Below are 21,125 nucleotides of genomic sequence, written 5' to 3' on the forward strand. Positions count from 1 at the left end.
TACCGCAGAGACTAGCGACTTGCACATATCAGTAATAGCCTACTTACAATAGTGGTGTTTATAGCCTATACTTGAAATTCGCTGTTGGACCTTGAGAAAAAAACATAATGGGCATTAGTTTCTGGTGTTGGGACTGATACCACGGTTATAAAAAAAATTTAGCTACTCTAGATATCTACCTGGACTCAGAAAACACCATTATTAGGTTTAAATGACTGGTATACTAATACAGGGTATGGCAAATGACACGATTAGCAAACTTTTATATACATACTATGGTTGCATCCAGTCACATAACTTACTTGTTCAATCTGCAGCTTTCCTGGCAATCCTCTGCCAGTATCTGTCCCATATCTGGAAGCATTGCGGCTGCTCTAGGTCTCCCTTCAATTTTTGTCAATGATAATTCCACTGTCCTACTAGTTTCCAGGAGGTTGTAAGCTTGTAGATAAGGATGCCTTGACATATTATATCTTTGAGGCAATGTAAAGTGTGGTCAAGGAGCTTTATATAATATATTTTGATGATGAGTAATAGATCTTCAGACCTGCCAGGAGTATTGTTGTCATCTCCCTATTTTCTTAAAACGTGTTTACTATCTTCATTAATTAGCAATCCTTGTTCTTTGTATCTGTACTGTATATCCAAGAGGTGAAATCAATAAAGAGTTTGTTACTTACTTACAAATATTTTCATAATTTCTTGAATAAAATTTCCGTATTGTGTATCGAAGAGTTGACTTCAAGAAAGAAATTGTTACTTACTGAGAATTTTTTTCATAATTTCTTGAATTTAATTTCTACATCGTATATCTAACTCGTGAAAACAATAAAGAGTTTGTTACTTACTTAGAATTTTGTCATAATTTATTGAACGAAATGTATTTTTGTTAATCCAACATGTGAATTCAAGACAGAATTTGCTACTTAGTTACAATTTTTTCATAATTTATTAAATTAAATTGTGTATACAAGATTAGAATTCAATAAAGAAATTTTTAATTACTGAGAATTTTTTAATAATTTCTTGAATTAAATTTCTACCTCGTTTATCTTAGAGAAAGTTGTTTGTTATATAGAGAAAAAAAAAGTTAATTGAGATTTTTTCACAATATCTTGAATGAAGTATCGGTACTGTAAATTCAGGAGCTGAAATCAATAAAGAGTTTGTTACTTACTTACAAATATTTTCATAATTTCTTGAATTAAATTTCTCGTACCATTTTTCAACACCATCCACAAAACTCAATTCCTCCTAGAATTATTTAAACTAAATACTTACCCCCGCCTCCAACAGAAAGTTCAGAAAGACGCAATAGCCTTATTTATAGTCGAAGGTTTATCCGAATATTCAACAAGTATCATTTTTCAGTACCACCCACAAAAATCAATTCCTCCTAGAATTATTTAAACTAAATACTTACCCCCGCCCTATAAAGTGGTCCCTAAGAGACACAAAACATTCAAAAGAAAGACACACAGATCAAAATGACACAAACATTCCAAAGAGACACACATAGCCCAAAGAAACATAACAGCCCACACGGTCCCTAGGAGACACAAACATCCAAAAGAAAGACACCGAGATCAAAATGACACAAACAGCCCAAAGAAACCGAAACAGCCCAAAGAGACACAAACGCCCCAAAGAGACAAACACAGAGCAAAAAGACCCAAGCAGCCCAAAGAAACATAAAAAGATCAAAAAGACTCAAACACCCCAAAGAGACGCAGAGCACAAAGAGACACACACAACCCACGGAAATACAAACAGCCCAAAGAGAGTATATGTGACCAGCCAAACCACGACAAAGCATTACTCTCGTGGTACTCAAGCCCCATTTAACTCACCCCCCATGCAACTGAACCCCGCCCCCCATGTAACTAAAAGCAAAGTGAATCCAAAAGAAAGACACCGAGATCAAAATGACACAAACAGCCCAAAGAAACACAAACAGGCCAAAGAGACAAAAACACCCCAAAGAGACAAACACTGACCAAAAAGACTCAAAGAGCCCAAAGAAACATAAACAGATCAAAAAGACTCAAACACCCCAAAGAGACACAGAGCCCAAAGAGACACACACAACCAAAAGAAACACAAACAGCCCAAAGAGAGTAACTGTGACAATCTAAACCACGACAAAGCATTACTCTCGTGGAACTCGAGCCCCATTTAACTCAACCCCCCGTGCAACTGAACCCCCCACATGTAACTAAAATCAAAGTGAATTCAAAAGAAAGACACCGAGATCAAAATGACACAAACAGCCCAAAGAAACACAAACAGGCAAAAGAGACACAAACAACCCAAAGAGACAAAAACAGACCAAAAAGACTCAAACAGCCCAAAGAAACATAAACAGATCAAAAAGACTCAAACACCCCAAAGAGACACAGAGCCCAAAGAGACACACACAACCCAAAGAAACACAAACAGCCCAAAGAGAGTAAATGTGACAAGCTAAACCATGACAAAGCACTACTCTCGTGGAACTCGAGCCCCATTTAACTCAACCCCCGTGCAACTGAACCCCCCCCCCATGTAACTAAAATCAAAGTGAATGCAAAAGAAAGACACCGAGATCAAAATGACACAAACATCCCAAAGAAACACAAACAGGTCAAAGAGACACAAACATCCCAAAGAGACAAACACAGACCAAAAAGACTCAAACAACCCAAAGAAACATAAACAGATCAAAAAGACTCAAACATCCCAAAGAGACACAGAGCCCAAAGAGACACACACAACCCAAAGAAACACAAACAGCCCAAAGAGAGTAACTGTGACAAGCTAAACCACGACAAAGCATTACTCTCGTGGAACTCGAGCCCCATTTAACTCAACCCCCGTGCAACTGAACCCCCCCCCCCTGTAACTAAAATCAAAGAGAATCCAAAAGAGAGACACCGAGATCAAAATGACACAAACAGCCCAAAGAAACACAAACAGGCCAAAGAGACACAAACACCCCAAAGAGACAAACACAGACTAAAAAGACTCAAACAGCCCAAAGAAACATAAACAGATCAAAAAGACTCAAACACCCCAAAGAGACACAGAGCCCAAAGAGACACACACAACCCAAAGAAACACAAACAGCCCAAAGAGAGTAACTGTGACAAGCCAAACCACGACAAAGCATTACTCTCGTGGTACTCAAGCCCCATTTAACTCAACCCCTGTGCAACTGAACCCCCCCCCCATGTAACTTAAATCAAAGTGAATCCAAAAGAAAGACACTGAGATCAAAATGACACAAACAGCCCAAAGAAACACAAACAAGCCAAAGAGACACAAACACCCCAAAGAGACAAACACTGACCAAAAAGACTCAAACAGCCCAAAGAAACATAAACAAATCAAAAAGACTCAAACACCCCAAAGAGACACAGAGCCCAAAGAGACACACACAACTCAAAGAAACACAAACAGCCCAAAGAGAGTAACTATGACAAGCTAAACCACGACAAAGCATTACTCTCGTGGAACTAGAGCCCCATTTAACTCAACCCCCCGTGCAACTGAACCCCCCTATGTAACTAAAATCAAAGTGAATCCAAAGGAAAGACACCGAGATCAAACTGACACAAACAGCCCAAATAAACACATACCGGCCAAAGAGACAAAAATACACCAAAGATACAAACACAGACCAAAAAGACTCAAAAATCCCAAAGAAACAGAAAAAGGTCAAAAAGACTCAAACACCCCAAAGAGACACAGAGCCCAAAGAGACACACACAACCCAAAGAAACACAAACAGCCCAAAGAGAGTAACTGTGACAAGCTAAACCATGACATAGCATTACTCTCGTGGAACTCAAGCCCCATTTAACTCAACCCCCGTGCAACTGAATCCCCCCCCCCCATGTAACTCAAATCAAAGTGAATCCAAAAGAAAGACACTGAGATCAAAATGACCCAAACAGCCCAAAGAAACACAAACAAGCCAAAGAGACAAAAATACCCCAAAGAGACAAACACTGGCCAAAAAGACTCAAACAGCCCAAAGAAACAGAAACAGATCAAAAAGACTCAAACACCCCAAAGAGACACAGAGCCCAAAGAGACACACACAACTCAAAGAAACACAAACAGCCCAAAGAGAGTAACTATGACAAGCTAAACCACGACAAAGCATTACTCTCGTGGAACTAGAGCCCCATTTAACTCAACCCCCGTGCAACTGAACCCCCCCATGTAACTAAAATCAAAGTGAATCCAAAAGAAAGACACCGAGATCAAAATGACACAAACAACCCAAAGAAACACAAACAGGCCAAAGAGACACAAACACCCCAAAGATACAAACACTGACCAAAAAGACTCAAACATCCCAAAGAAACAGAAACAGATCAAAAAGGCTCAAACACCCCGAAGAGACACAGAGCCCAAAGAGACACACACAACCCAAGGAAACAAAAACAGCCCAAAGAGAGTAAATGTGACAAGCTAAACCACGACATAGCATTACTCTCGTGGAACTCAAGCCCCATTTAACTCAACCCCCGTGCAACTTGACCCCCCACCCCCCCATGTAACTAAAATCAAAGTGAATCCAAAAGAAAGACACCGAGATCAAAATGACACAAACATCCTAAAGAAACACAAACAGGTCAAAGAGACACAAACATCCCAAAGAGACAAACACAGACCAAAAAGACTCAAACAGCCCAAAGAAACATAAACAGATCAAAAAGACTCAAACACCCCAAAGAGACACCGAGCCCAAAGAGACACATACACAACCCAAAGAAACACAAACAGCCCAAAGAGAGTAACTGTGACAAGCTAAACCACGACAAAGCATTACTCTCGTGGAACTCGAGCCCCATTTAACTCAACCCCCGTGCAACTGAACCCCCCCTGTAACTAAAATCAAAGTGAATCCAAAAGAAAGACACCGAGATCAAAATGACACAAACAGCCCAAAGAAACACAAACAAGCCAAAGAGACAAAAACACCCCAAAGAGACAAACACTGACCAAAAAGACTCAAAGAGCCCAAAGAAACAGAAACAAATCAAAAAGACTCAACCACCCCAAAGATAAGCAGAGCCCAAAGAGACACATACAACCCAAATAAACACAAACAGCCCAAAGAGAGTAATTGTGACAAGCTAAACCATGACAAAGCAATACTCTCGTGGAACTCAAGCCCCAGTTAACTCAACCCCCCTGCAATTAAACCCCCTCCCATGTAACTAAAATCAAAGTTAACCCAAAAGAAAGACACCGAGATCAAAATGACACAAACAGCCCAAAGAAACACAAACAGCCCAAAGAGACACAAACACCCCAAAAAGACAAACACAGACCAAAAAGACTCAAACACCCCAAAGAAACATAAACAGATCAAAAAGACTCAAACACCCCAAAGAGACACAGAGCCCAAAGAGACACACACAACCCAAAGAAACACAAACAGCCCAAAGAGAGTAACTGTGACAAGCTAAACCACGACAAAGCATTACTCTCGTGGAACTCGAGCCCCATTTAACTCAACCCCCGTGCAACTGAACCTCCCCCCCCCCCATGCAACTAAAATCAAAGTGAATCCAAAAGAAAGACACCGAGATCAAAATGACACAAACAACCCAAAGAAACACAAACAGGTCAAAGAGACACAAACACCCCAAAGAGACAAACACTGACCAAAAAGACTCGAACAGCCCAAAGAAACATAAACAGATCAAAAAGACTCAAACACCCCAAAGAGACACAGAGCCCAAAGAGACAAACACCAGCCAAAGAAACACAAACAGCCTAAAGAGAGTAACTGTGACAAGCTAAACCACGACAAAGCATTACTCTCGTGGAACTCGAGCCCCATTTAACTCAACCCCTATGCAACTGAACCCCCCCCCATGTAACTAAAATCAAAGTGAATCCAAAAGAAAGACACCGAGATCAAAATGACACAAACAGCCTAAAGAAACACAAACAGGCCAAAGAGACACAAACACCCCAAAGAGACAAACACTGACCAAAAAGACTCAAACAGCCCAAAGATACATAAACAGATCAAAAGACTCAAACACCCCAAAGAGACACAGAGCCCAAAGAGACACACACAACCCAAAGAAACACAAACAGCCCAAAGAGAGTAACTGTGACAAGCTAAACCATGACAAAGCATTACTCTCATGGAACTCGAGCCCCATTTAACTCAACCCCCGTGCAACTGAACCCCCCCCCCCATGTAACTCAAATCAAAGTGAACTTTGAAAGATCAAGAGAATGTAACTGTGACAAGCTAAACCATGACAAAGCACTACTCTCGTGGAACTCAAGCCCCATTTAACTCAACCCCCGTGCAACTGAACCCCCCATGTAACTGAACCCCTGTATAACCGAACCCCCCATGTAACTGTACCCCCTTTACCTGGACCCTCGTGCAACTCAACCCTCTATGCAACCCCTCCCCCGCAAAACACTTTTCAGCCATTTATTTTTAAATTGAAATACTTTTCAAACGTTACTTGTGTATAATACAGACCTCATCGGAGAGGTAAAGCTAAGTCAAGCCACAATGTTATTTTATCGTTATTTTTCAATTAAGCTATTGAATACCTTCTACCAATGTCTCTTGTAGGCGTCAAATCTATTCAGTATCTGAGCATATTTTTTGTATTGTTGATGCAAGCATCCCATTCTTTAGTTACCCGTGAGACATTCTTAACCAATACACTACCTTTACGCAAATACCTTTTCGCCAAAAAATCGCAAATAGAGTCATTTTTACGTCACAATTTTCAACTTAAAACCATTCTAATTATAACATCCCATTCCTCATATTTTAATTAGCGTAAACTAAAGAAGTAATTCCCCTTTTTAAATGTTAGTCAAATAATTCTGAATATAACATCCGAGTTTATGTCAGATTTTCAAAATGTTTGTATTGGGAACACTGTCAGTTGACACTAGGCTGTAAATCGGGAAATCCTTTCGCACTAACAATAAGCTTAGCAGCGACTAAATCGTATTGTTGGCAAGAATTAAATCAGATCACAGTAGTGAAAATGGAGTACCTTTTCGCAAATTGAGTTAGCTTCTATTTCATAGACAAAATATTTGAATTCCTTTTATTCAAATCACCTATCAAGTTATCAAAAAATATATGAACTAGAAATGTTAATCAACGTAAAGACCCACAATAGCATAGAAAGGAACGTAAAGTAGTACCAGATTATACCCATCAGAAGCCAGTCTGGTTCTAAAATAAATTATTACTTTACTAAAATAAATTATTACTTTACTAAAATAAATTATTACTTTACTAAAATAAATAATTACTTTACTAAAATAAATTATTACCTCCAATTCGCAAATCCCATTACCTTTTTTTTTGCAAAGGTTAATCAAACATCTCTGATTGTACAAGCATTAAAAAAATTTCCAATCACTAATTACCCCTTTTTTGCAAATGCTAAACAAAAAAAAAACCTGTCTGTACGTCAGAAAAACTTCTGCTTAATCAGCATCGTAGAAGTATTAGCTATAGGACTGGTATTGAGTAAATCTCTTGGCAAAGATATAATGACCTGTAGAATAGAATACCTACCAGAAAAACCTGTTTGTACCGGGGCCTTGGCAAAATGGTACTTCTTAGTCCACTATTGCTATTTAGAATTCGGAGTTCGAGCTTCAGAGAGTACGCAGCATTTATCCAAACTATTCTTAATTTGGTAAAAGCATTACCTGCACAAGCAATGCGTGTAGTAATTTCCCGCTTGAGACTTCTTAAAACGTTTTTTAAGATGTCCTTTCTTTAAATGTTTTATAACGACTCCTTTCTTCCAATCAGTTGGGACACTCTCGGTTTCCCAAATTGAACGTTAATTTGTTCTGGTGTTTTTTTTCTACGGATGAAAAGAGCTATGGCACATCCACGGGACATGAATGATTTTGATTTGATGTCCTTTGTATTGAGTCTATGACTCCACATCTATAAATTAAGCAGGTCAGCACTTGAATATCCAATGAACATTTGTAAGATTTGTTTATGTTAAATTTCTCGACGAGCACAACGATTCAAGGCAAAGCTAAGCAAGGAAGGGATTTCTTTTTGCTGGCTTTGTTTAAATTTTTTTAACGATTATTTTAAGAAGTCTTTTTTACAAATTGTAAAACCAAAAAAAGTAAAAAGCAAATACATAATGTAAAAAGAACAGAAATGAAGCATATGCTGTGTCAAAATTAAACAGACAAGAAATTGCTCTGAATTAACAAATAAAACCTATAAGAAAATTAAAATAATTAATAAAGCCAACCAAAAAAAATGCATAGCTTCCTCATAATGTAATTTCTCCTCCTGGCTACTTCCATCTCCTTTCCACAATCTTTTCGTTTAACTATCTGAAAGACATGATCGAAACACTTGGTATTCTTTTGATCTTCTGGTGAGGAAACCCAACAGTTCGTTTTGTTTTCCCCCGGATGTACCTCTTGTCAAACAGTTCGTGGTAACGAACCTTAAGTAAGGAGCGATGCGGCTCAACAGTAACCGAAACTGTAAGAAACAGAGTCTTGATGATAATAGATATATCAAAAGAATTGAATTTTAATGCTTATTAAAAATACACAAAATTCATGAAGTTTAGAGTTACCCATCAAAAGTTACGAGCCTGAGAAAATTTGTCTAATTTTTGAAAGAGGGAAACGCCCCTAAGAAAGGTATTGGTAAAGAGCGAGGTATAGAAGAGGGGCAAACGCTGCATATTACCTATATGAGGAATTTTACCACCTCGTCAATACCTCGCTCTTTACGCTAAAGTTCAAATTTTGTTAAATAATAGCCGATATAAGTAAAAAAAAGTTTTGCGTTATTGTCCTGCCAATCTTAGCATTTAATTTTACCTTAAGAAGCTTCATAACTATGATACTTATGTGATAATAAACCAAAGATATTGTATGTCTTCGGCTTGTGGTTGTTATGAAATGAAAAAAGAAAACAAATTTTTCTTCCAACTGAAAGTAAGGAATAACATAAAAACTTAAAACGAACATAAATTATTTCGTATATCTTTTAAAGATTTTTTCGTTCATTCATTTCAGTGATTTAAGATTTGCTCAACTGACTTTTGTTTTCATAAAAATAGTTTCGACCTCTTTGGCTGTTATGTTACTATGCATTACAAAGATAGTTCCGCAAATATCGCTAATTTAAGTTACATGGGAGAATCTTTCCATGAAGATAATTTCTCGTGGAGGAAAGGAATTTTCCATGGAGGGGGATCTAGATTTCCGTACATCATTTAAAAAACGATCAGTAATTAAATAAAAAGAAGTTTTTTTCAGCTGAAAGTGAGGAGCAATATTAAAACTTAACAGTAACAGAAAATGTTACGTACATGAGATGGGTTGTCTCTTCTCAATAACTCGCTCTTACGCTAGTAGTAAGGCATTAATAGATACAGATCGTGTTTGCATAATTTTTCTTACCTCTCGCCTGAGGCATGAATATACAGTGTAGTCTAACCGGTACATTGGCTTACCACGGGTCAGTCACCTATTACTACGAACGGTACTTGCCTTAGCAGACGGGTTTTCTGCAAAGTGTTATGGGCTTCCTTGAAAAAATACCAGTTTAAAAAAATAAACACGTATCCATGATCTTTCTTCTGGCAAAAAAAAATCTTGAATCTGGAAAATGAAAAAATAAGTATTTAAACAAAATGTACGATGTTGCTAATTAAAGAATAGTAGGCTACACTCGGAATTGTTTGCACGAGGGTTCAGTAGCATGAGAGTTCAGTTGTACAGGGTTTCGGTTATACAGGGTTCAGTTGCACGAGGGTTCAGTTAAAGGGGGTATAGTTACACAGGGGTTTAGTTAAATTGGGTCGAGTTGCAAGAGGGGTTCAGTAGCACGAGGGTTCAGTAGCACGGGGGTTCAGTTGTACAGGGTTTCGGTTATACAGGGGTTCAGTTAAAGAGGTCTCACTTGCACGAGGGTTCAGATGCATGGGGGTTCACTTGATTGGGGTTCAGTTACACGGGGATTCAGTTACAATGGAACCCACACAAAAACAATGGCGGCACACACAAAAGCCAAATTAGCCCAGTGGCCTACGAGAAATGATGGGTTGTATGGAGGGTTGACTTGCACGATGGTTCAGTTAAAGGGTGTACAGTTACACGGGGGTTTAGTTAAATTGGGTTGAGTTGCACGAGGGTTCAGTATCAAGAGACTTCAGTAGCACGGGGGTTCAGTTTTACAGGGGTTCGGTTATACAGGGGTTCAGTTACATGGAGGGTATAGTGACATTTTAAAAGATGATTTAAAAGATGATTTTAGAAGAGGATTTGAAGGTGAAACTCTGTGGTCGTTATAATACACAAGTTCCATTTGAACAGTGTTGTGAGGTCTCCTACTCCAACCCCAAAGGGTTCCGATCCCCCTTCCCCAACCCTGAAGGAAGCCACCGGTCCTCAAAGGTCCCTCAAGCTCCCAAAGGACCACTCAGCCCTCAAGGGCCCCCTCAGACCCTCAAAGGCCCTCCCCCGGGCTCCCGTCTTTCGTAGGTGAATGTTGTCTGAAACTTATGTTTTGGGGTGTATGGGTTGCTATTTTTGACTTTTCGGAGTTGGATTTCTTAGTCTTTCATAGGTGTGTGCTGTCTGAAACCGATGATTTGGGATGGGTGGTTTGCTATTTTTGACTTTTCTGAGCTGGACATCTTACCCTTTCATAGGTGTGTGTTGTCAGAAAATTATGATTTGGGATGTGTAGTTTGCTAGTTGGACTTTTTAGGACTAGATATCTTAGTATTTCGTTGGTGTGTTTTGTCTGAAATATATGATTTGGGTTGTGTGGTTTGCTATTTTTTTACTTTTATGAACTGGATTTCTTAGCCTTTAATAGTTATGTGTTGTCTAAAACTTATGATTTGGGACGAGGGGTTTTCTATTTTTGACTTTTCTGAGTTAGATTTCTTACTCTTTCGTTGGTGTGTGTTGTCTGAAATCTATGATTTGGGATGTGGGGGTTGCTATTTTTTTACTTTTCTGACGTGGATTTCTTAGCCTTTCATAGGTGTGTATTGTCTGAAACTTATGATTTGGGACGAGTGGTTTGTTATTTTTGACTTTTCTGAGCTGAATTTCTTAGTCTTTCGTTGGTGTGTGTTGTCTGTAAACTATGATTTGGGATATGTAAATTACTATTTCGGGCTTTTATGAGCTAGATTTCTTAGTCTTTCGTTGGTGTGTGTTGTCTGAAACCTATGATTTGGGAAGAATGGATTGCTATTTTTGACTTTTCTGAGCTGATTTTCTTAGCCGTTCATAGGTGCCACCCACTCCACCAGGGCCGTGGTTTAGGTTAGGTTAGCTAGTAAACATCAAACTTAGCCATAGCTAGTTGAAACTGTACATAAATTTCTTCATTTATAATCTATTTGCGAAGGTACTAAAGGATCATTGAACATTTTTTCTGATTTTGTGTTTTTTTTTAAAGAAAATAGCTGGTCTTTAGCAAACTTAGCCATAGCTAGTTGAAACTGTGCATAAATATCTTCATTTTTAGTCTAATTGCGAAGGTACTAAAGGAACATTGAACATTTTTTCTGATTTTGTGTGTTTTTTGCAAGAAAATAGCTGGTGCTTTGCAAACTTAGCCATAGCTAGTTGAAATTCCGCATAAATATCTTCATTTTTATCCTAAGTGCGTAGGTACTAAAGGAAAATTTAAAATTTTTTCTGGTTTTGTGTGTGTTTGCAAGAAAATATTTTGTCTTTAGCAAACTTAATAATAGATAGCTGAAACTCTGCATAGATATCTTCAGTTTTAGCCTAATTGCGAAGGTACTAAAGGAACATTGAACATTTTTTCTGATTTTGTGTGTTTTCGCAAGAAAATAGCCGGTCTTTAGCAAACTTAGCCATAGCTAGTTGAAACTTTGCATAAATATCTTCATTTTTAGCCTAATTGCGCAGGTACTAAAGGATCATTGAACATTTTTTCTGATTTTGTGTGGTTTTGCAAGAAAATAGCTGGTCTTTAGCAAACTTAGCCATAGCTAGTTGAAACTCTGCATAAATATCTTCATTTTTAGCCTAATTGCAAAGGTACTAAAGGAACATTGAACATTTTTCTGATTTTGTGTGTTTTTTGCAAGAAAATAGCTGGTCTTTAGCAAACTTAGCCATAGCTAGGTGAAACTCTAAATAAATATCTTCATTTTTAGACTAATTGCGTAGGTACTAAGGGAATATTGAAAATTTTTCCTGATTTTGTATGTTTTCGCAAGAAAATAGCTTGTCTTTAGCAAACTTAGCCATAGCTAGTTGAAACTCTGCATAAATATCTTAATTTTTTAGCCTAATTGCGAAGGTACTAAGGGAACATTGAACATTTTTTCTGATTTTGTGTGTTTTCGCAAGAAAATAGCTTGTCTTTAGCAAACTTAGCCATAGCTAGTTGAAACTCTTCATAAATATCTTCATTTTTAGTCTGATTGCCAAGCTTCTAAAGGATCATTGAACATTTTTTTTGATTTTGTTTTTTTTCGCATGATAATAGCTTGTCTTTAGTAAACTTACCGATAGCTATTTTAATCTCTGCATAAATATCTTCATTTTTATCCTAATTGCGTAGGTACTAAAAGAACATTGAATAATTTTTTTGATTTTGTGTGTTTTCGCAAGAAAATAGCTTGTCTTTAGCAAACTTAGCCATAGCTAGTTGAAACTCTGCATAAATATCTTCATTTTTAGCCTAATTGCGAAAGCACTAAAAAAACATTGAACATTTTTTTTCTGATTTTGTGTGTTTTTTGCAAGAAAATAGCTGGTCTTTGGCAAACTTAGCCATAGCTAAATGAAACTCTGCATAAATATCTGCATTTTTAGCCTAATTGCCTAGATACTAAAGGAACATTGAACATTTTTTCTGATTTTGTATGCTTTCGCAAAATAACAGCTGGTCTTGAGGAAAATTAGCCATAACTAGCTAAAACTCTGCATAAACATCTTATGTTTTAGCCTAATTGCCTAGATACTAAAGGAGCATTTTTGTTGTATCTATTGGTATCAATATTCCGTTTTTTAAAGTTTTGGTTACTATTGAGCCTAACGTGCCTGAAATCATGAATTAGAATATTTAATTATCTGTTTGGGTTTTCAGACATAGTTTTTTTAGATGTTCATGGGTGTTAGGTTCCTGGAGGGTTTTATGACTCCTCCCTCCAATGAATTCAGATGGTTTTAGGACTCATCCCCCTAGCCATAACTCCATTCAACCTTGAGCGAAGATATAGAAGTTTGATGAAGTATTTGTCTACTTAACAACTACATTAATAACTTCCAAGATGATAGGACTGTATGACACAGAATTTATCAGTTACCGAGAGTTCAATGACTCCTCCCCGCAATGAATTCAGATGGTTTTATGACTCATCCCCCTAGCCATAACTCCATTCAGCCTTGAGCGAAGATATAAAAGTTTGATGAAGTATTTTTCTAATTAACAACTACATTAATAACTTCCAAGATGATAGGACTGTATGACACAGAATTTATCAGTTTGAAAAAATCATCTTCCGGTGTTATATTTGAATATGCATTTTTATTATTGTCTATGGAACTCGAAGAAACTGACTGAAATCATTGGATAGTGAACTATAACATGTTTGAGTATGATAAAAGCTTGTGGAGTACTACATTACGTCATATAAACAGACTGGGATTTTACGATAGAGTGATTAGACCATTTAATAATGCTGGTCGGGAACTGAGAGATGTTCAGGAGGAAGTCAGTGAAATTTGCAGCTTTTTCGGGGTTGAAGCGCTCTACGTAAAGGGCAATGTACCTACAGATAAAGTTTTAATTCAAAAGTGTGACCCTAGGATTCCACTTTTCAATCTAGAAGAGTTTAAGTGTCCAAGATTTGAAGGGGGTTATCACCGTCCTGAAGACAAGGTTAGGTTCTTCGCACAGTGGATACCTAAGAACATAACTGATCGTGATAAATCCATAAGACATGGTAAAAACTATTCTATATCATGGGACCAACGTTTGTGAATGTTTAAGAGTGAACTCTAAGTACTTTTTTTTATGTAAACATTTGTTGTTGTTTTTTTTTCTAAAAAAATCTGTCAATACGTTTAAGCAATAAATATCTTTCAGCTTAACCCATATTTGTGCTTAAGCATGGTTCTTTTTTAAACAAGCAACAAACACTTTGCTTATGTCATATTTTTGATGCAAAGTACAGTTAATTTATTTAAAAAAATATGAAAACATTGTAAGTAAGTAAGTAACAAATCCTTTATTACAGTCACATCTTTTATGCACAATGCATAAACTTTATTTAATAAACTATAAAAAAATTCTTAGTAAGTAACAATTTCTTTCTTGAATTCACCTGCTGGATAAACAAAGACATTTCGTTCAAGAAATTATGACAAAATTCTAAGTAAGTAACAAATTCTTTATTGTTTACACAACTTAGATACACGACGAGGAAATTTAATTCATGAAATTATGAAAAAATTCTCAGTAAGTAACAATTTCTTTCTTGCAGTCAACTCTTGGATACACAATACAGAAATTTCATTCAAGAAATTATGAAAATAGTTGTAAGTAATTAACAAACTCTTTATTGATTTCATCTCTTGGATATACAGTACAGATACTTCATTCAAGAAATTATGAAAAAATCGCAAGTAAGTAACTTTTTTTTCTCTTTATCACAAACATTTTTCACTTAGCTAAAAGATGTAGAAATTTAATTCAAGAAATTATTCAAAAATTCTCATTAAGTAACAATTTCTTGTAAGTAATTTTTTTTCTCTTTATCACAAACAATTTTCACTTAGCTACATGATGTAGAAATTTAATTCAAGAAATTATTAAAAAAATTCTCATTAAGTAACAAATTCTTTCTTGAAGTCACCTCTTGGATACACAATACAGAAATTTCATTAAAGAAATTATGGAAAATTGTAACTAAGTAGCAAATTCTTTATTGAATTCACCCATTGGATAAACAAAAAGACATTTCATTCAAGAAATTATTACAAAATTCTAAGTAAGTAACAAACTCTTTATTGTTTTCACGAGTTAGATATATGATGTAGAAATTAAATTCAAGAAATTATGAAAAAATTCTCAGTAAGTAACAATTTCTTTCTTGAAGTCAATTCTTGGATACACAATACGGAAATTTCATTCAAGAAATTATGAACATATTTTTAAGTAAATAACAAACTCTTTATTGATTTCACCTCTTGGATATACAGTACAGATACTTAATTCAATAAATTATGAAAAAATAGCAAGTAAGTATCTTTTTTTTCTCTTTATCACAAACAATTTTCACTTAGATACACGCTATATGAATTTAATTCAAGAAATTATGAAAAAATTCTCATTAAGTAACAATTTCTTTCTTGAAGTCTCCCCTTGGATACACTATACGGAAATTTTCATTAAAGAAGTAAAGAAAAAATTGTAAGTAAGTAGCAAAATCTTTCGTGAATTCACCTGCTGGATAAACAAAAAGATATTTCGTTCAAGAAATTATGACAAAATTCTAAGTAAGTAACAAACTCTTTAATAAACAAAAAATCGCGAAGAAAGGAAACGAGGACAATTAACAGCCAGTGAAAAACTTTTTCACTGGCTGTTAATTGTCCTCGTTTCCTTTCTTCGCGATTTTTTGTTTATCATGATTAGCCAGTGTGGTCTCAGAAATTATTTAACAAACTCTTTATTGTTTTTCACGAGTTAGATATACGATTTAGAAATTAAAATCAAGAAATTATGAAAAAGTTCTCAGTCTAAGTAGCAAATTCTTTCTTGAATTCCCCTGTTGGATAAACAAAAAGACATTTCGTTCAAGAAATTATGACAAAATTCTAAGTAAGTAACAAACACTTTATGGTTTTAACGAGTTAGATATACGATGTAGAAATTAAATTCAAGAAATTATGAAAAAATTCTCAGTAAGTAACCATTTCTTTCTTGAAGTCAACTCTTGGATACACAATACGGAAATTTCATTCAAGAAATTATGAAAATATTTGTAAGTAAGTAACAAACTCTTTATTGATTTCCCCTCTTGGATATACAGTACAGATACTTCATTCAAGAAATTATGAAAAAAATCGCAAGTAAGTAACTTTTTTTTCTCTATCACAAACAATTTTCACTTAGCTACACGATGTAGAAATTTAATTCAAGAAATTATGAAAAAATTCTCAGTAAGTAACAATTTCTTTCTTGAAGTCAACTCTTGGAAACACAATACGGAATTTTAAGTCAGGAAATTATGAAAATATTTGTAAGTAAGTAACAAGCTCTTTATTGATTTCACGTCTTGAATATAAAGTACAGATACTTCATTCAAGAAACGTGATTAAACACGTTTTGAAACTACATGCTATTTACATGCATTTCCTTGGCACCTTTCCAAACAAGCGGGGATTCCCCACTGGTTCCTACACATTGCAAAAAGTTAGCAGTACGAAAACTCCACGTTTTCAACCAGACTGGTTTTTTAGACAACAACCATTTTTAGGGACCAATCGGAGAAAGCGGAGGTTGCTCAATATACAATAACTTGATTGGTGATTGGTTACACACCACGACGGCGCATACATAGTGAGAGAGACATGCAAAGTCGACATAGCTTTATTTCATTTTTTAAGGTTAATTTAGACGCGGTGACGTGCGCGCACGTGAAAACAATAGAGTTTGTTACTTACTTAGAATTTTGTCGTAATTTCTTGAACGAAATGTCTTTTTGTTTATCCAGCAGGTGAATCAAACATACATACATTTTAGATATTTTTATTTTTTTAACCTTAACAAACCAAAAATTATTAAGACTTTAAGGAATAAATATCAGTATATGTATATTAAACTGTCAATCCACATTCATTTGTTCTTTTTAGTTGGATATAAAGTGCTTTGGTCAGAAAAAAGAAACAATATATTGTGCCTGTATCGTTCTTTACTCAGGAAGTGCTACTGCGCTGCCTTTGATGACACGTCATTGAAATTTTGACTTACCTTTAAATACGGAAGTCCATTAGAGCATTGGTAAAAGTATCTGCATTCACTTGGATCTGAGAAAAGACCATTGGGTGTAGGACAGTCGAAGCAGTGGAAAAAATATTCCGCTGTCACATTTTGAAGTGGTCCAATCCCTTCACACACTGCTCCTCGGATAATAGTTCCTCCTTGGATAAATTCTTTCAGAGTTGCATCGCTTGCCAGCCAGTTAATTGAACAATCGCAAATAAGATCAGGGGAACCCCAGCGGCTATAATCAATATAACTGTAACCCTTACCAGCCAACATTTTTTTTTTTTTAATTTTCAAAAATAGGCTCAAAAACAGTTTTATTAAGATGTCTTATAGTGTGTCCTCCCAACTCTATATAAACCGATTCTTTTGCATTGTCTACGAAGAATGGTTCAAATTCTTTAAGGGGAACTGCCTCAAAATATATTCTAGCATGTTCATTTCCACCTGACAGCAAATGACTTGGTACAACTGTCAAACGAGGGTTATTTCTGAAAGTAGCATGTTGTGGTACCACCCAATTTTCAGCAAACATATACGGTGGAAGTTTTTCAATTCCTGTATTCTCAATAAGGTATGTTCCCATTATGCTGGCCTTGACTGGACTTATAGTTTTAAGATTTGGCATATTTCTTATGTACAATTCTCTCATATTACTGCCCTCAGTAAAATCAAAAGATATAAAATCCAATTCTCCCCCGTTTAACGACACTACCCTCAAGTTCTCACATCCTTTGAATTGGTTTTCGTTAAGTACCAAAAGTTTTGTACTTTTTATGTATAAATAGTGCAAAGTATAGGTCGAGGCAGAAGGGTCGAGGCAATCAATAGCCTGTGGATGTATTGTGTGCAGGTTCTGTGCAGCAATATTGAGCGTATAAAGACGCAGTTTTTTTAGTGAATCTGTTTTCAGTTCTGTCAAAAAAGGAGAAGATATGTGAAGAGATGTATGAAAGCCGTCAAATGGGTCAATACAAGCAGTCACTTCTTCACTTGAGGTGGCCTAAAATAAAATTCCAAATTTTAAATCAAAATCCAAAATACTTTGCTAAAGTATCAAAGTAGCGTATAGATTGCAAATCCTAAACTGTAGATTAGTGAGTCAAGAGATACGATCTTTTTTATTTGTATGCAAGAACTGTAATACTAATAACTACGAGTATTATTTTAATTTTTTCAGCCTTGGAGCCGAAACTATTTTAGACATATAGAGAAATTAAATAAAAAAAAACAAGTTTTTTAACTGAAAGTAAGGAACGACGTTAAAACTTAAAACGAACAGAAATTATTCCGTATATGAAAGGGGCTATCCCCTTCTCAACGCCTCGCTCTTTAAGCTAATGTTTTTTATTGTTTTAAAAAAGTATAGTTGTGAGAAAGTCAAATTTTAGCGTAAAGAGCGAAGCGTTGAGGAGGGGATAGCCCCTTTCACATACGGAATAATTTCTGTTCGTTTTAAGTTTTAACGTCGTTCCTTACTTTCAGTTAAAAAAACTTGTTTTTTTTTTATTTAATTGTTGAACGTTTTTGAATTGATGCAGGTTTTGGTTTTGGCTAAAAAAATTTTTATATTGCGAAAACTTTACAGGGTAATTCTCATTAAGAAAAAGTAACCGGTTTTGCAGCAAATTTTAGGCTCATCTTTTAATATTTCTACAAAATTGTCCGCCTGAATCCTTGAGTATTTTTAAAAAATCCTAGACTGTTGTGAGAATGGGCAAAGACCATGAGTATGGGAAGTTCATGGTCCCAAAAACTCTCACATAAAATAGGCATATTATGTGCCAGTTGAGGTAAAGAAACACCAGAACCTCTTGAAAGCAATAAGGGGCAAATTCCCAGTTGTGCTATAGCTAGCGTCTCATATGCAGAACTGTATGTTTTTGGAACTTCGTTTTGTTTATGTTTGTTTTAGAAACGCCTTATTTCAATTTTTCTGTATGTGAATTAAAGCTAAATAGTGATTTGAGACTCATGCTAATTCCAATAATAAGGTAATATTACTTCTAATCCTCATCAAATATGCAATTGTCCTTCGTGCTAATTGCATGATTTTTTAATTCGAACTTTTACAAATTTTTAATTTTTAGAGCAAATGTTTAAGTGATTAAAACAGACAGTTAGCCAATGATTTTTTTAATGAAACAATAAATAAATGAAACCCGAAATGACCAGAAATTACGAAAAATGACTGAGTTAAGCTAAAAACGAGCAAAAATTAGCGTGAGTAGTGCTGAAAAACCCCCACGCCTTATGAAGACCAGAACATAATTTGTACATTACTGAAAACAAAATAGATTTTTTTTACTTTTATTTTACTTTAATAAATAAAAAATTCTTGAAAATTTAATGAACAAATATAAGTGTATATATATATATATATATATATATATATATATATATATATATATATATATATATATATATATATATATATATATATATATATATATATATATATATATATATATATATATATATATATATATATATATATATATATATATATAACCAAAATTATGTTTTGGTTTTGAGAAGGCATGGGGTCATCAACGCATATTTCCTCACAGAGTGTACGTGATGCTATGAAACACGTGTTGTTCGTGGAGATGGGTCGGACTAACTTTACTGATTCAGAAGTAGTCGGTATTCAGTGGTTTAGTGTTGGATCTAATAATGATCAAAGACCAGATAAAGTTGTCCCTGTTCTCGTGCAGTTTCAATCTAAAGAGATAGCCCGTCATGTTTTTAAAGCAAAAAAGAAACTTAGTGGCACAGGACGAAACGTGATCTTTAACGGAGATAAGTATGGAAATCGTAGTGTCTGGTCTGATCGAGTCCGCATTTTTGTGCGTGAAATTGATACTGCCCCGAACCGGCACATCTGTTCGATTTACGATCTTATATAGTGCGTGTTTTTGTATTTTTTTTTAATGTTTATTACTGTTTTTTTCTGTTCTTCTTTTTTTTCTGTGATTGGAGGGGTTTTCTACGGTAACCGACATGCAACGCGTGTTTATATTTTGGTAAAAATTTTGTCTCACGGATTTCTAATTGTCTCTTTACCGGTATTACAGTATTTGATTAAAATTGTGTTGCATTTCGGTAAGTGGAAAATGCCTTTTATTGTAAGATTTCTGTTATTTTTCTTCAGATGTCTGTCGGTAATATGAATAAAATTATTCCAGCTCCCGACTGGAACTTCTACAGAGTAAACCGTTTCGTATTGAGAATCTTCTTTTTGGTACCTATAGCCAGTGATCTAACTGGCCACGTCTTTGGTCCGCTTCGCCAAAGTAAATACTTGTATTCAGCTGCTAGTGATTTTGATATTCGTAGTATGTCAGGGATTAAAGTGGCTCAGTGGAACTGTCATGTATCCTCTAACCACCATGATGTTAATAATTTTCTTGAAATGTTTAAAGGTAATATTTATATTCTTGGGATTTGTGAATCTTTTTTTACTCGGGAAAACTTTCTCTCGTCACGTTTTTTTCCAGGGTATCAAATTGTTGGCAAATCAAGGACAGTAATGAGGGGAGGAGGTTTGGCGTTTCTTGTGAAGAATGGTATTAATTTTACTGTTCTGAATAATTTTTGTTATTGGAATGAAGGTAGGCTGGAAATATTATCTATTGAAGCCCAGATTGATAAAAGAAAGATTTTGATATCTTCGATTTATCGGCCACCTAGAGCTACTCATGATGATTTTTTTTTGGAATTTTGAGCAGTTTATGACTAATGTGCTTCGACGAAATCGCGAGTGTGTTTTTATTGGTGATTTCATCTTCGATCTGCTGAAACTCACCGACCCTAATTTTTATTTTTTGAACTTGATTCTTTGTCATGGCTACTACCCAACTGTTACTATTCTGACAAGGATTACAGAAGATTCGGCAACTTTAATTGATAATATATTTGTTTCGTCCGACCTCATTGCGCAATGCCATTCAGACGTGTTCCATCCAGGTTCGGATCATCTCCCATCAGTTTGTACGATCAGATCAATCTCAAAGCCTAAAATAGCTAAAGAGAAATATCTCTCACGGGAGATGAAGGCCGAAAATATGAAGAAGTTCAAGGA

At 35.5% G+C, this 21,125-nt stretch overlaps 1 pseudogene; it reads right to left on the bottom strand.

The window, feature by feature from the left end:
* The window catches only part of LOC148956199 (uncharacterized), a 22,024-nt pseudogene extending 3,207 nt beyond the window's left edge, over window positions 1-18,817 (bottom strand).
* Window positions 18,818-21,125: the final 2,308 nt, after the last annotated feature.

The sequence above is a fragment of the Artemia sp. Qi Xiang Cuo genome, chromosome 1 (genome assembly GCF_049724085.1).
Source record: "Artemia sp. Qi Xiang Cuo chromosome 1, ASM4972408v1, whole genome shotgun sequence".
NCBI lineage: Eukaryota > Metazoa > Arthropoda > Branchiopoda > Anostraca > Artemiidae > Artemia > Artemia sp. Qi Xiang Cuo.